Source organism: Rissa tridactyla, chromosome 1 (assembly GCF_028500815.1).
Source record: "Rissa tridactyla isolate bRisTri1 chromosome 1, bRisTri1.patW.cur.20221130, whole genome shotgun sequence".
NCBI lineage: Eukaryota > Metazoa > Chordata > Aves > Charadriiformes > Laridae > Rissa > Rissa tridactyla.
This window is the reverse complement of record NC_071466.1, coordinates 138314525-138331535: the sequence shown is the minus strand read 5'-3', so window position 1 is coordinate 138331535 and position 17011 is coordinate 138314525. Positions and strand designations below refer to the sequence as shown.

General features: G+C 40.5%; 1 protein-coding gene across 13 annotated transcripts in view; it reads left to right on the top strand.

Moving 5' to 3' along the window:
* DUSP16 (dual specificity phosphatase 16) overlaps positions 1 to 17011 on the top strand; it is a 71627-nt gene that overhangs the window by 10901 nt on the left and 43715 nt on the right. For 3 of the 13 annotated variants that reach the window (XM_054188577.1, XM_054188569.1, XM_054188576.1), the window contains exon 2: positions 9494 to 11266. The exons of 6 other annotated variants lie outside the window; for them this stretch is intronic. The gene's annotated coding sequence lies outside the window, so the exon portion shown is untranslated. Of the gene's footprint in view, positions 1 to 4798; positions 11267 to 17011 lie in introns of those variants that run through there. 4 more of the 13 variants (XM_054188575.1, XM_054188572.1, XM_054188574.1 and 1 more) reach the window with 4 other exon arrangements.

Genomic DNA, 17011 nt, shown 5'->3' with positions numbered 1-17011 from the left:
TCAGTAGTTGAGAATAAATGTAATTTTTTTTTCTTCCTTTTCTTCTATCCAGAGTGATAGTCTGCTAAAATAGTATGAAAATTTTTCTTCATAAAATAATAACTATGTTCCATTACATTAGTTCGGTAGAAAACTATGACCCATGGTTTCTAATATTGAGACTAAAACAATGTTACCCATTTTCATTGTGCTCCACTTGATTTTGCTTTACTATAATAATCTATGAGTTGAGCCTGTTTGTTGACTAAATGATAGATTGATGGCTTGTACAAATACTCTTTTTTTAGACATCCTTGCCTGCTGTCTAATGTTTTTTTGTATTACCGAAGGCTTTGCGGGAGGCAAAAAGATGTGTCTGAGTGTGTAATGTAGCAACACTGGAATGAGAACTTTACAGAAAGCATAAAACGAGGAGGACAACAGAGACTAATTGTATGAAATTCCTTTTATGCGCACGTTCTTGAGTTTGAATAACTAGTATGTATTCAGCCTCTTGGATTAGAAGGCTTTGGCTCTGCATGTGTAGCATAGATGTTGCTCTCAAAATAGGAAGGCAACTCTGCCTCCCCCCACACTATTCCGGATAAAAATTGATTCGGTACTGTGTTTTGCTCCTACTGAACTTCTAATAAAGCATATTTAAAGGCTGAATAATTCATAATGTTGAGGATATAAACCCCAGACTTTTAATAACGAGAGTGTTGGTTTTGCTTCTTGATTGCTAGATGTAAGAATCATTCACCTCAGACTTGAAAGACTGAAATCTTCCCTGTCAGGACTCGGGTTTCTACCTGCCAAGATGGTGCTTGCAGGGGAGTGACTTTCTCGATAGTGCGTATTTCACTAAGCTTATACAGTCCCTTAAGCATGGAAGCCATCCATCTTCTCAACACCATCTTCCAAATACATGCAAAGAGTCTGAACTACACTTCAGGGGGCTTCTCTCAGCATGCCATCCTGCTACTGAAACAAAGCTTAATTTCAAAGGTGCGTCATAAGCACCAAGAACATTTGCCTAAAGAACAGGCATGAGATTACCTTCCACTCATTGTATTAATGTTATCTAGAATAAGTATAGCACCTATCATCTCTACAGTTCCCACAAGTATTTTGTTACAGGTGGTAACCTGCTTAGGTGTTGGGATTTCATACCTTCTTTAAAAATTATGCTTGGGACTCAGTGTTTTCTCTTGCTTTGCAGCTCTGCCATCCCTCCCAGTTTCATGGGAGTCTGTTCAAACTCTGGAAAACTGTAAGGGAAGAGAGCTGGAGGGGGAAGAAACTTTTTGTTATGTATCTCTCTCCTAACCCCATCATACTCAGAAGTGCCTTTCTAAAATAAGAGAATTTAGGTAGAGGCCTCTTACTAAGAAGACTTGGGGAGCAAACAGAATAAACTTTCAACCAAGATTCATAAAGCTTTGACAGTTTTTAAGCAAGGACAAAGAATATTCCAGCAAAAAAGTACAGCAGTAATCTTATTGCATTGAGTTGACATGTTGTTAGGTCCAGGGAGGTCTGAAAGTACGCACTAGCAGAAGGCAAATGGTGTCACCACTTTAGTAGGGTTCCCTCTGCCTGTCCCAAGACCCTGGGTGCAAGGCAGGTGTGCTCCAAATTGAGGATAGGCTGTGGAAATCTCTCTTCCCGTAGTCTGTCTGGAGTTACGCATTGATGGCAAGGCTCTTCTCATAGCAACAGGACCCAGTACCACCTTCTCCTTTCTCCCAGGCTACTCCCATGCCTTAAAAACTCTCAAGCTTTACACAGCGGGTGCTCTGAGGCCTTACTGAATAGAGGCAATGAACAATGACAGGTCTATAGGTTCATAGTCCCGTATCTCGGGAAGACAGCAGCTGAAGGCAAACAGGCCCTGTCTTTGTAAGAGCTGGTAAACTCCATGTTCTCCTAGCTAGTAGGAGACTTATTTAGATAACAAAAGCATAGTTAGATAATAAAGCTGCTTCTACTGGTGCTATGCTCTGATACCTTGTTTGTTTCTCACTGTCTCCCTTTTTTGTTGCGTTTTGTTTTTTCTTGCATGTAACTTTTCATCTGAATATGTATGACGATGTATTTTTCCTGGTCAGTGGAGTAAGCTCTCTTGTGCAGCTGGTGAAAATCCCTGGCTTCTCATGGTTGACACATTGTGAGCATGCTGTCAGCTTCTCCGTCCTCCTTTCTGCGTGTTAGGTGATCCATGTTTGGATGCCATCCAGTTGACAAAGCCTGCTTCCTCAGTGTGGTTCACTTCGCCTGTCTGCTGTGACTTCCAGGTGGACCTATTTGAAGGTGCATGAAAAAAATCTCTTTATCCCGCCCAGACATGTTTGTATGAGTAGCCCATTTGTTGTCTATTTCCTCTCAAAATATTACTGAAAGAAAGTTAACTCCTTCAAGCATAAAATGGATGAAAAAGAATAGTAATACAAGTGCAAATCTCCAAGATGTTAGTCATGACAGAAAAAAAAAAGCGTCAAAATAAGTATCAGTGCATGTTTTTCCAAGATACTCTTTCCATGGTGAGACCCACATCTTTCTGCCCCCTCAAATCTACAGAACTCGAATCTTTTTCTCGGACTGAGGCTTGCATGACTTGCCAGCCCTCCCTACAGGTGTGACCTGTTCTGGAATGAGGAAACGCAGGGTGTCTTTTCCCCTGCTGCCTCGTGTATGGTTAAACCTATAGCAAACGGAGGAGGAAGCTTAGGCATGCTGTTCCTCTGACAGCCTTCTGCAAATACAAGCTATTAATGACCATTGCCTTTCATGGGCAAAAACAGTACTGGCAATTCCTTTGTGCACTTTATTTAATGGCGTAACAAGCAAGCACATTAGCTATTTTTATTCAAACGCCCAGACATAAGCCAGTATGGCAAAGTGGCTATGAAATGTCTGCATAGCTGAGTGAAAATACAGCTGCTGTTTAAAACAAAATCTTTTTCTTTTAGTTACAGGTTTTTAAGAGGGTTCAACCAATGATTGTCTAATCTTTCTAATTGAGCTGTGGTGAGGATTTTCAAGATTTTGCATTAAAATAGGCAGAATGTTCGTTTCAGTCGCTGACTTTGTCTACTGTTTCAGGCAACAATAAGGAGGTAATGCAATAGGGGAGGTGGGCAGGTGGGGGAGACGGGACTGATTCAGGTTAAAGGTTCGGGTCTTGTCGTTTCAGGACTATCTGTTCTCACGTGCTGCTTAGTGGCAGGCACACAAACAGAGCTGAGCACAGTGACACTGTTAGCAAATGCTAGCTGAGAGAGGAGCAGTGTTTGTTTTCGGAATTTTTATAAGCTGCCAAGTCCTTCGATGGTGGGGTTTTTTTCTCTTTTTTTCTTTTTTCTTCTTCCCCTTTTTCCTTGAGGACGTGGTCTACTTTGGTAGAAAAATGGCTTTTGTGGCTTGATGAATAATTAAAAAAAAAAATTTCAAGATAGTGTTGATGATTTAAGTCTTCGAATATTTCAAAGCCAAGAATTTATGTTATGGATTATCTTGTGAGGGACGTTGAGCTTTTATTTCTGTGCATGTGTAAATGCTCAAGAAATAGTAATTAGCTTGTTATTGACATGCGTGGTCTCCAGTTCAATTTTGGTTTTAAAAAAAAGAAAACGTAACTTTAAGCATGTGGTAGATGTTAGAGGTCCTAAGGAAAAAAAAATTAATCACTTTAATATTATGCTTTTCCTGACCTGGAACCTGCCTGATACTGGAGTACGTATCCAGTAGTAGCACGTTTTTGTATATCTTTGCTTGACTAAATTATAAAGTAAACTTACAAAAATCTTCTTATTATATCCACCAAAGTGAGGCATTTCTATTGAGTGCTTAATATTTGGCCCAACTGGTGATACTGCTTTTCAGTACAGTCAAGCATTATTCTTACTTAGCTATTCGTCACTTGTTTACCTCTTTTTCCGTTTATGTTGGCAAAGTGAGAATCTACAAGCGTAACTTCCTCCTTGAAAGGTCTCTCCCTTTCAAATGTCAATTGTTATACATCAAAGCACAGCTGGAGAAATCTACCTATTGGTAGAGAATAGCATTACTTTCTTTGGACAGGTGGAGTGGGATGGGTCTCAAGTCGATCACCTGCTTTGGGACATGATGAAAGTAAAGTAATTGAACCACCAACACATAAGCACATCTTTCAGCTTCTCCACCAGCAGTAGGCTTTCTTTAATTCAGAATTCTGCAGAATTAGTTCTGATTTATGTAGAAATGGTTAACTTGAAATGCAGTACTATCTTCTGATGTCCATGGACAGAGCTGTGACCCTTCTACTTTTACTCAAAATGTGGTTAAATTGTACTACAGTGGAAAAATATTCAGGCTTATCACTTTCTGGAGCTGAAGTTTCAAACGGTATTCCCAGTTTCAAAAGCTGTGTGGTATTAGAGTCGACTTTTGTCATTGTGAAAATACTTGAAAAGGGAGATGTGCGTAAGGAAAAGAACTAGAGAGAAAGAAGAAATAGGGAATAATGGAAAAGAAGAGATATTGATCAGATGTCAGAAAAATATACCATATGGGCTAATAAAGGGAAAAAAGAAGAAAGTAGAGTTAACAGAGATGAAAAATATTTTTAAAAAAAGAAGGAAAATGTTCTGCATTAGCTGCACACGAAAATGAGCCTTTTAAATCACAGAAAACATAGTTCTAATGTGACAAGAGGATAAGATATCTCCAGATCTCTTTTGTTATCTACTACTGCAAGTATAGATATATATCTACTATACTTGCAGTAGTAGATAACAAAAGGGTTGTTTTCTGTATGTATGAGAAAAGCCATTTGACAGGCTGTCTAAATGAAGTCTAATGACAAGTTATAGGAAGTACAGGGAAAGGTGTAGCTCCCATTGGGTTCGTAGTTGTAAATACAATTTGTTCATCAGGAAAATATCTTCTAAAGATTGTTAAACACTAATGAGTTGTCCATTTTGACTTTCTGAGTCTGTATTTTGATTTATAATTATTCATGTAAAGGAAGATATGTATTAAAAACTAGAAATGCTGGATTAGAATATGTGGTGGCTATTGGGAGAATAATATTGCATGGGTTTGTGTATTTGGTCTTTATCTCTAGGCATCTGTAAATATTTAAGAATGAGTTGATTTCAAAACGTTGTGCTATAGACCATATCTTCATGTTGGGAATTTGTAAGGTTCAGAGACTTAGGCTTCAAATAGTGTGCTCCTGAGTCCACATAAAGATATGTCTTTCAATGCAACTGAGAGGGTGGGAAGGAATGGGGAAGATGATCTGTCTAAACACTTCTGTTATGAGTTGCTATTTTTCTTCATGCTATTAGCAATTTATTGTTGGGGTTTCTTTTTGAACTGGGTATGTATGTAGCTATTCTAGATGGAAGAGAAGCTTTTATCTTAAAAAACAAAACAAAAAAAACAGTTGGTAAATTTTGTGTTTGCTTCTAGAACATGTCCAGTTCAAGAGGCTGATGTCCTCTAATGAAATTGCAGGTGCAAATGTATCAGTTTACCCGGGCCCTTGCTGTTTGTCTTCTAACATTATTGGGTTATGTTACATGCTGCCATTGGTGAACTAGTCAATGCCACAAGGAGTTTTAACCTAAATAGAGAAAGCAGGAGAACAGTAGTCTAAAGGCTATTGACAAAGTGTCTTTTTCCAGCTGTGCTAGTAGAAAAGGTCACCGAGTCCAGCTGCTTGACACAGCCCCTCTGCCTTTAGCTGCTGCCCTGAATCTGCTGCTTAGAGTGGTTTTTACGACTGTTCATACTTTGCTTGAGGCCAAGTCAGAGAATGAACTCACAGGTAACCTGTTCATGTTGTGCTTGCAGCGTACCAGAAATCCATCATACTGTTTGCTCCATAGGCTCTAGGTGGTCATTTGCTCCATGCCAGACCTTCAATTACCTGCCTTTTTGACACACAGATGAGCCTTAGAAGTAAAATACTCTGTAGAGTATCTTTTCTTCTGCATTCTTCCCAATTTGCCGTTACTCTTGTTGACCAAAAGAAATAGGTTCAGTAGCAGTAAAAGTGAAGTGGAAGAACAGCAGCGTGGATCCACTGAAACTGGCAGAACTCTCTCAAGTCAGTGCAATGCAGCACAGGTTTCTATGGCAGGTAACACCAAACGCTCACAGTTACTGTGATTCTTTTCTTGTCTTCCCACCTACCGTCATTGCAAACTCACTCTTCTAATGGCTCTCAGGATCCCGCAGTGAGCCAGGGCCAGGAACCAGAAATGGCTGAAAAGTGTTTGGATGTGGTTTATTTATGTGTTTGTTTATTCAACGTGCTTGTAAGGTTAGTTTGTGACTGATTTAGCAACTTGAGTCAGCTCACTGAATTAACATGTGAGCTGGCATACGGGACGTGGTTGCTCTCTAGTAGCCATGATTTAGCTTGTTTTAAGCTGCCATGGAGTATCTCCCCTCAGTTTGCCCTTATGCGGATGTGTGTGAGGCTCTGAAACCACAGATCTTGGAGCAGCCAAAGGTATGGTGGGCTCTGCCTCCTGTCGACCTGTCTGCCTGTTGAGAGGGTAAGAATGCATTTAGTGGTTTACTACCCAGGTGTGCTGTGGCAAAATAATTTCCTCTTGTTCCAGAGACGCGTCGTTTGCCCTTGTTTGGGGGCTTCCTGCGCGCTTGGCCCACAGGAACTGCCTGTGTCCTGCAGTGCAGGTACGCCTGTTGCTGCCTGTGGCAGTCCAGAGGGAATTGTTGAAACTCAAAGGAATGCCTTTCCAAGCTTGTCTTTCTGCAGAGGCAGCAAGAAGTGTATTCATTACATGGATCTGCCCACTGGAAGCTAAGACTGGAAGCATCGATCCAAGCTAAAAACCTGATCGCTGTTTGTCGCTGTGCATTCAAGTTGGTTTGGCTTGGCTTCCCAGAACTACGAGAGCTTTCTGCTCTGTTGGCAGCTCTTGCTTGTCTGCCACCTCACAAGTTTAGAACTTGAGTTCTGTCAGGATGCTTTTCCTTTAAAACAGTGGCAGGGCATATATGTATTTGTGTGTATATATATGTGTGTATGTGGTTTTATGTGCATACATCCATGTACAAACTATGTATCTCTATATACATGAACACATGCATCTGTGTATATATACACACACACTCTGTGCAGAGCAGCTTATATCTTATAAAGCTTTTATTCAAAGTGATTTCTCAATGTTCTATATGATAAGCAATTAATTAGCTAGTGAAGCAAACCAGCCTTGCATATAAGCATTCTTAGGCTATGTCTAGGTATAATGACTTAAGAAGATCTGCGTACATGGTCTTCATGGAACACTTAGTATGTAGTTTTAGGGGTTATAGCTATCTGAAGTAGGCAGATAAATTTTGCACATTCATTAGCTCGTGATGTATTTGTTTGAATATGCTTGTGATTTCTAGTCATTACATGGTCTTTCAAAGGAAATTGAAAGTCTAATCCCTTTTTACTGAAAACTTGAAAGCGTTTCCTTGATATCATGCTCATTTAGTAAAATGAAAAGTCCCTTTTTTGCTTTGAGAATGGATGGCTAGTAATGCCTATTAATTTTTTACCCTCTCTCTTTTTTTTTTTTTTTTTTTTTTTTTTTTTTCCTCCTCATATTAATTTAAGTGGTACCGGTGTCTTCAGACTTGTCATATGCAACTCTTATTTTCCTCACTCGTTAATTGTTTGTGTCATCTCTGCCCACTGCTCTGGGGGAGGTGGTGATTAAACCTGGAACTTGATTTAGCACTCCTATTCCTCAGGGGAGGAGGAAGTTCTGACTTCTTTTTAAGCATAACATTGTATTTTTTTGTATACTTTCAATCTCAAAATTATCTGGGTTGACTGTTCTTTACATATACTTTGATATGATGCTGATACCAGGATCATCTTCCTGGGGTCCTGCCTAGAGTAACAAGGTTCTGCTGGTTCAGCTGGAGCTCTGTAGAGCTCCTGTCGCTGCGTGGCTGCTTGCATTACTGAAAAGCAATGGCATCCACACTGGAAGAGATGGTCTTGCAGAACTACAAGAAAGCTGGGGAGGGGCTGTTTGCAAGGGCATGTAGCGATAGGACCAGGGGCAATGGTTTTAAACTAGAGCAGGGCAGGTTTAGATTAGACGTTAGGAAGAAGTTCTTTACAATGAGGGTGGTGAGACACTGGAACAGGTTGCCCAGGAAGGTGGTGGAGGCCCCATCCCTGGAGACATTCAAGGCCAGGCGTGATGAGGCTCTGAGCAATCTGATCTAGTTAAAGATGTCCCTGTTTACTGCAGGGGGTTGGACTAGATGACCTTTAAAGGTCCCTTCCAACCCAACACATTCTATGATCAAGTATAGGGCAGGTAGGAATCCAGAGCATCCTGCTGATGAAACTGCTGTCCCTAGAGCATGTCGTCGCTAGTTTTGTTACTGGTGGCATTTTGTCAGCTGAGGCCTTTTGTCATTCAAGGAAGAGACTTCCCGCCCCCCCCCCCCAAGACCATGCAGACTGAGTTTTGCTGACTTGCATCAACAGACAAGTCAACTGAAGTAGCCCGTCTGTTGACACAGCTCTGCCATTCGGCCGGGTGCAAAGCTAAAGTATTAACCTAAAAAGTGGCTAATGTCCAATAACTTCATCCAATATTGTTTCTATCAGAATAGATATCAGTTTGTCTTTTTTTCTTTACTGTTCCTCTGAGATTTTTTTTTTCCATCTCCTCAGTTGTGGAAAGTGGGGGTGTGCATATAGTTGAAAATGTTCTATTTTGCTTATAATTCATATTCCCTGAAACTCTTTGTTATGGACTACAAAATAGACTTTCTGGTAAGTCTACATAAAATTCCTTTAAACAGTTGAGTTGACATGCTCAAATTACATGGGCAAATTTAACAGTGGGTTTAGGTCAGATGAAGAAAGGTTGTTCTGTGTCCTCCCCCCATTTGTTGCCTTACGCTTCTTTATGCCTGTCATCAGGTCTGCCAGAGGGTCCGTGTGGCTACTTTTAAACCAGTTTTCCTAGTACTGAAGTTCACTGATTTTTTTTTTCTTTCTTTTTCTTTTTTCTGTTGTCTATAGCATGTTTTACAAACACTTCGTACCTATGCTGGAATAGCTCGCTTTAATAAGCATTACATATTTTTGTTATCTGCTCAGCCCTTACATTCTTCAGTTCCCTCATAAATCTTGAGGACGTGGTGACTTACTGTTAGTTAATCAATATTTATTTTTTTTCTTCTCTTCTTTTGACATGTCAGTCCTGACAGTAGATCATCTTAGTCTATCTCAAACTTATCTTTTGCCAGCATCCTGTGTGGGAGAGGCTCTTACAAAGAAACCGATTTTTGCTTTCTCAGCTGTTATTATCTAGTTGCTAGTATCAAATTTAATTGCACCCCTCCATTTTTGTGCACCACCTCTTAGAATTTTTCTTATTATTTTGATATGTTTTCTGATCTGATACTCTTTGCTCTCCTAAAGCATTTTTTTTCCCTATCTACTGTCACTTATTCTGCTTTCTGTTTCTTTACCCAGGCTTGGATTCACATTTTTCTGGGATATGCTCATTTGGCCTGTGTAACCTCACGAAAATGTTACCATTTAAACATAATGACTCTTTTCTTCCCTGGCTTCCTGTTCCTTTTCCTTGTGAAGTGGTATGTATACCTTCCGCAACTTTCAGACTCAGCTGGGAGCTAAACATGCAGCTTTTAATTTCCTCTCTCTTCTTGAACTGAGGATCTTTTGGACGGGTGGTGTCTTAATCCACATTTCTGAAATGTAACGGGACGGTACTAGTTTTTGGTAGGATTCCTTCCGTGAGCGTGGTAAACTTGGTTGTATTATGGCCACTGTGATTTAGCGGTGAGCTAATGCAAGCAGTGAACTGGCCTTCCAACGCAGTACTAAGATCGCTCTGGTGAGGAGCAGGGGAAAAGCTTAGTTTCTTATTTCCAGGTAAAGAACAAACACGGAATGAAAAATGTCCCTTGGCATGTCCTGCCATGGTTCAAAGGCTAAATTGAAATGTAGATTCTCCTTTGTCAAATGAAATTCCTCTTGCGTTTTGGCATGGTGTTCCCCTTACTTCCTTCTCTGAACAGAATTGGCGTGACTCTTCCCCCTTTTCCACAGTAACTGTGTGATTCCTTGTTTAGTTTGTGGGAATTGCAAGAGCTCTGATGTTTTCCTGAATTAAAAGCACGAGATTCGTAGTGATTTATTCCTCCTTCCTGATGTTCCTCCTGACAGCCACATACAGACTCTTTAGGGGGTTTGTTTTGATTTATTTTCCCCTAGGAAAAGATTCTTCCTCATCAATCTTCATTGCAACTTATGGCTCCTCATATATGGAGTGCTTCAGTTGACTTCAAATGTAATGACAGTGCCATTTTACAAACTAAAGGAGTAAGGAAGGCTGCAGCGACAGCGTAGCGCGCTCCCCGCTTCTGTATCAGCTGTCCTCCCTTCATTTGGGGAGCGTGATTCTTTAAATTCCTTCCTAATAGGTTTCCATTTTGAAATACACTCTGTCCGGAATGACATGGGCATCTCTGCAAGCATAAAATTATTATGAAACACTAAGCACAGAGAACTTGTTATCAAAATACTTGTTTCTTCTTTTTTTTTGCTAAGGTCACTGTTGTGAAATGGAATGATTAAGAAGTGTTACTCCAGAAGTAGAGAAAAGGTATTGGAGATTGCATTTTTTTTCTGTGAAAAACAGTGCTGTCTTGAGACCCAATTACTCCAAAACAAGTCGTAATGAAAATATACTAAAATCCTCAGCTTTAGCTTGGTTGTATCAAATACTTGGTAGAACTCCAAAGTGGTAAATAACTCAGTTATTTTCTTTATGGAGTACTAATCTTGTTTGCTTTGGCTTCTAAAATGAAAGTCGCAGCTTATTTTTACTTAATATTCACTTTTTTTAGAGTGTCCCTTCCATGCATTAATACAGATATTTATTACAGAGCCCAGGAGGCCGGTCACCAGCCGTGGACTCTGCTGTGTTTAGTGGTCCCAGAGGCAGGGAGGAGTGGCGTTCACCTGGGCAATTCCGGTCTTCGTACTGATGCCAAAGTCCTTATAGGCATTGTGGCAAAGTACTGGTTTTCAGGCAGTGTGTGGAAGAGAGAGGTGACGGTCTCCTGTTACCTTGTATGGCTTAAGAAGAAAATAAAGGCGCATCTGGTCAAAAGAACAGGTCTGGAAAATTACGTTTACTGCGGTGTTCTGCGTAGGTGTGAGCAGCGCAGCCAAAGGAAATGCTACTGTGCTACTAGCAAAAAGAGATCATGTGCCTAGGTGAGCGTTTTTCATCCATCTGTGGTGTTTAAATTGTCTTAATACCAAGTGGAAAAATGAGCAGGGTACAACTCGAGCTTTGATGTAGAAGTCTAGGGACAAATCTGTCATGAGATGAGGCAAGTTGATGGGAAAGAGGAAGGCAAAAAAGGGAGCTTCTCAGCTGTAGCAGATTTTTGAGTTCTTTCAGGAGGCTACTAGAAATTATTTAAATGGGCAGTGACTTGATTTGTAGGTGAAGCCATTAGCTAGTGACACGTTTCTCTAGATTGGCCATCAGTTAATCATGTTTTCTTTCTGTCACCGTTTTTATTGCACGATGTGGTGGTTAAAATCCAGGAGATAAGTGTAGTAACATCTTAAGTTATCTGTTCAGTTACTTCTGTTAACAGCAAGAATTTATTCTTGTTGATGACTGCCAACAGTTGGCAGGCACAAGATGACATCTTCAAAGTAAGTCTTAAACAAACAAAACTACCTTTCTTTGGAAACTTCTGGTGTTAATTCCTGTCTTTCTACTTTTTCTCTTGAGACTGTGTTACAAGCAGTGGTTGTTTCCTTAACGTATGATTAGGTTTGCTGTGGGGGTTTTAACAGATTTAAATTTGGAGACAGCAATCTAAGATGAGACAAGGTGTCAAAGTGATGGTTTTAGACATGGTGGTTCCCGACAGTACCCAAAACATAGTTCATCTAGACTTGTAGGACACATCCCTTTGACTGCTCTTGTTACTGTGTTCTCTGGGAACTCAGTGAAGTAGTGCACGTGTGTGTGTGTTAAACTGAGATTTGCTTTCAGTGCGGTTTTTGTTTTTTTAGGAAACTTAAAGCTACAACAGTCAAGTTTTCTGATTGAATTTTCAGACCTGACTGTGTCTTTAAAAGGCCCATCAGGTGCTAATATGTAATGCTGGGTTTTCACTGAACTGTTTGTATGGGATGTCACGAATTCATTTATCTCTTAGTGTGGCTGTCGACCTCAAACAGTTTACTGTGTTTATAGTTTTGTAACAGATTAAGTAACTCTTCGCCGGATTCAAAAATTAAAATTGAAATGCAATTGATCATGATAATAATGTAAGTAAGGTAACAAAATTACCAGACCTTCAAGAGGCTTAATCTCTTGTTCTTTGTGGTTTATTTGAAACCTGTGAAGCATAAAAGGTGGCCCGGAGTTGCTCTTCTCCTTCATAGTTATTCAACTTTAAGGTTTTCTTAATTGTTGAGAGACAATCAGAGGATGCCTATCTCAGTAAACCTGATGGAAATGTTACCACCAGGCTCTTTGCACATTGGCTGCTCTCTTTGTAAAGTTCTGAATGTTTCTGCCATGCGGATGCACCACAACATTCCTGCTTGAGGCATCAGTAGTCTAGAGATGGATTTTGCAAGTTTGCCTGTGTCTGAAACTATTGGTAGTCTCGTCGCTGGGTTCAGACATGGGACTTGCTCATTAGAAAAGCTTTCTCGTGGATAAACCTGAATGCATTTAAATGTCTGAAAAGAGCAAGGGTTGGGTGGAGTACCATGGGAATTGCCTTTAGCCTTGCTGGATGGATAGACAGTCTGTGACAGGCCCCAGGAGGATTTGGTCGTGCCCTAAAAATACCAAAAGAAAGTACCCATATTTAGATTCATAGTCTGGTTCTGTGTGATCATTTATCCCTAAAAAGAAAAAAGAAACATGAATTCTAAGTCAGTAAATCATTTACTTGATGCCAGCTGTCCACCAGAAGAATTTTGGATCTGACTATGATTTTGTCAAAATAGAAACGTGCTAAAAGATACTTACCTAGACTATTCAGCATCCTGTCTGGGAGCCACTGCTTTAAGTCACAGGAGTTCTATAAAGTCGTATGTACAAAATGAAGTGAAGCAGTGGGCCATTTTATTGCACATCTCTGTCTTTGTCGAGTGGTGACAGCATGAGTGTTTTTTTTGTTTTTTTTTTCAGATGTTCTTCTTGGAGCTTTGTCTGTTCACTCCTTTCAGAAAGTACACCTCAAATGCCTTTAAGTAGCTAATGCGAAACAGGATCGTGCTTTTCTGTGGTTATCACCTCAGGTGCTGGTAGTAAAGGTGTTTCCCACGGGCAGGCAGAAAGAGAAGGTGATGTTCCTGGGTAGATCCGTACCACTTAAATTGCTGTCTGGAGTGGGGCAGTTTCCCATGGGGGTCCTTTATGAGTTTGTGAGGGGCGAAATTACAGCAAGAGAAATTTTCTTCCCTGCTGTTTTCCTCATTCCAGTCTACCTGAAGCAGAGAAACCATGGCTCCAAAGCTGTCATTAAGCTTCCTAAGAATACTTTTATTAATTGTAATTGACTGTACAGTATAGTTTGACAAGAGTAACGAAGCAAGGAGAGCACTTCCTACTGTTAGGCTTAAAGTATTTTTTCCTTTAATGACAAATTTCTTTGGATTTAGCATGGTCTGTCTGCTGCAAGCTTCTCAAGTGCCAACACCGATGACCTGGCAAGCAGCACAGCACTGGTAAGAGGATATTTCAGCCAAGGACTTGCAGCCAAGCTCTTACCTTTTGCATAGGATTTTCTTTAACGGGAATGCAAAGCAGATTGGATCGTGGTTAAATAATTACCCCTCAATTCAGTGAGTACTGCCCCAAGGAAGGTGCTTGTGTAAGGAACGTCCCTATCGTGCCACGTAAGAACAAGGATGGTGTGCTGAGCCTGTGTGACCAATCATCATGCTGGTGCTTTCTCGTACTTAACTCTACCGACTTGTGCTGAAAGGAGTTATTAACTTGCGTTTTACCTTAAACACAGCAAAAAATGACAAAATCTAGCATAAGGGGAAATGGTGCACTTCAAACTGTGCTTTGGCTCTTTAGACCCAGGCAGCAGGCACTGTCTGTTTGTACCATTGGAGCAGGGATTCTTTGTGGAATTTCATCCACAAAAAAAATGCACTGCTTTCCCATCCAAGTAGTGCATGCTTTGTTTATAGCCAAAGGTGTATCAACTCCTGGGGACAGCTGGAGGTTTTGTGGATTAATATCTGATGGCCAGGTTGATCTTTTTGGGGCACTAGTGTATTCTTCCTCTCCTTCAGTTATTCCAGCATATTTCTCACTCAACTCCGTATACAGATCACCCATGCTGCCTGCAGCAACTTCTGTGTGCTGGTGGTAAGATTATTTTCCATTCCTTATGCTGTTAGTGTGTTTGAGCAGAAGTAATAACTCAAGTTTAAGAGATCATCTGCTTTCTCGTTTTTTTGGTATTGTAATGGCACATAGCAGCAATTGCAGAACCAGTCATTCTGGATGTGGCCGTGACGGGGATAGTGCAGATTGAGGTGCTCAGCCTAGTCCATCTGCCCTATGCTGTGAAGGGCCTTGGAGAAATAGTTTATCTGGGGTATGGAAAGCTCTGTAGCTGTGCTGTGGGGAGAGCCTGCACAAATAAAACCACCTTTCTATCAAAGCTAGTTTGAGCACCAAGTTAGTGGTTTGGTTCAGAGCTGAGTGGTTTGGTTCTGAGTCCTAGATTTAAGGACCTCCTCTGCACACTGTCCGTCCTTGCACTGAAGCATGCTCAATGCCTGTGGAATATCAGGAGAATTTAGCTGCTGAACACATTTTAAAAAAGTAATTAAATCCCTGCAGCGTCTTGCTTTTTTGACTAAAATTCAGGCGTATGGCCATAGGCATACCTTTGATGCCAGGTGGTCGCCCTGCCAAACCTAAAGCTGGTTCTCAAGAAGATCTTATGTGGTTAGGCTTTCAGTACAGTGCCAGAAAGTTGAACCTTGGCAAAACTATGCTGTAAGCTGATGGTGAGAACAAGATTAGGAAGAATGTTTTAGTCTTGGACAGGCATTGTAGCTACAGGTAGATGAGATACATTTTCTTCTACATCTAAGTCATAGGGGTTTTTTTTGTTTTGCCTGTTCCAAAGCAGTCTAAGCTAAATTAAAATTTGGATGTTCTAAAAATTTATTTGGATTTGTACTTGACTTTGCCCAGTTCCCAGGTTATAGATTATTTGATTTCAGAAGCGTGTGCCTAGGCATTTACTGCTCAAGCTTGAGGCTGGTGGTGTGGCTGCGGAGGAAGAAGCCTGAAGGGGGTGGGAGGAGTGCTTCTCCTTCCCCTCTTTCCTGGTGACCTCCACTTCTGTGGCTGCGTTAAACCCTTTTCCTGCACATTTTGACCTGTGCTATAATCCTATCGGACAGGGCAATTGCAGTCAGGGATGACGTCTTTACTGGAAAAGATTTCTTGCCTAAGCCTGCGCATCTGCAACGCTTTTGGCGTTCATTGGTAGAAACTGGCTTCTCTCAGGTGTCTTTTTGACATGACTCCTCGTGCTCTGTGGTTCAAACCACCAGGGTCAGTCTTTTCATGCTACATGGAGTTCCTGTGGAGAAGCTAAATTGCATGCAAACTGGAAAAACTAGCTAGCTAACATTCGCAATCCAAATAGAATTAAAAACCAAGCAAACAAAAACCCCAGGTAACAAACTAATCAACTATATCTATCACTGTCATGACTTTGTAAAGGCAGATGCATCCAATCTCACGTGTTATCCTTGTTACTGATACCTTTAAGTCACTTGGAAATGAAGCAAAGGAAAATTGGTTTTAAAGTAAAAAACAATTTTCTACAATAGCTGCTACTTGTAGCTTTGTAGAATGAAATCTAGTTCTGTCATTTTGGGTAATGTGGTACATTTTTATTTGTATCTGGAAATGGTCAAAGTAGCCTGAAAAATAGTTTTAAGGAAGCTATCATTTTTGTATGGGGTTTTGTGTGTTGGGTTTTGGTTGTGTTTTGGTTTTTTGGTTTGTTTGTTTTTTGTTTTTTTTTTTTTTTTCCAGAAAAAAAACCCATTTTTTCAGACAGGCTATAAGAAAAGTTTGTAAGGAGAGGGATTTTTTTTTTTTTTTTCCCCCAGTTTAAACTGACTTTGTGGAAGACAGGCAATGCTTCAGGAACACAAACCCTACTTGAACCTTGAAACAAAAGCAGTGAATATAAAGCTAAATCTAGGTCAAGTTTGAGTTAATAATAATAAAAAACAACTTGATAATCTAGAGAAAAGTTTGTTTATGGGTAAAATGTACCACAAATCTAGTAACTCTGTGATTACTCTGGGATTTTCTTGTTTTGGTATTAACTCCAAGGTTTCAGGGAAAGCGGAGCGTTCTTTGAGGGTATCTTTTAGGTTTCTTTCTGCCTTGTAGTGTGTATTTTCAGTGGTGTGGCTTCAGCCAGACAGTTTCCATGAGGAATATGATTCATTGGGTAATTTATGATATACTTAGGGATGTGCTTTGGACTACTTCTTTTCCTGTTTGGGAAGAGGGACAAGCTGGATGTGGAGATGTTTTGGAAGCCTTGACTTTTGTTTCTCTGTCACAGTTTGGTTCTGTTTCACGTCTGTGTGTGTGAGGAAGGGCTCGTGCATTCTGGAGTTCATACCCTCCCTCTCCTTATCGCTCCATATTAACTGGTCTCATAAAAGATGTCACCTCTCCCTGCAAGACTCGCCTTTCCTGTATCCTTGGGCAGTTGCAGATACAGCAGTAATAGTGGGGATCTGTTGGATATGCAGTTCTTGTGAACCAAGGCTGTATGTTTTCTTTCGTGGAGTAGCTGGAATGTAATGTGGTGCTGGAAATGGCTGTGAGAGAATGCATCTTTTCCTGAGACAGAGTGGGATGCTTTTCTAAGCATGTTAAGGATTCATGCAATAGCAGTGCTAGTTCAAGATGCTCGC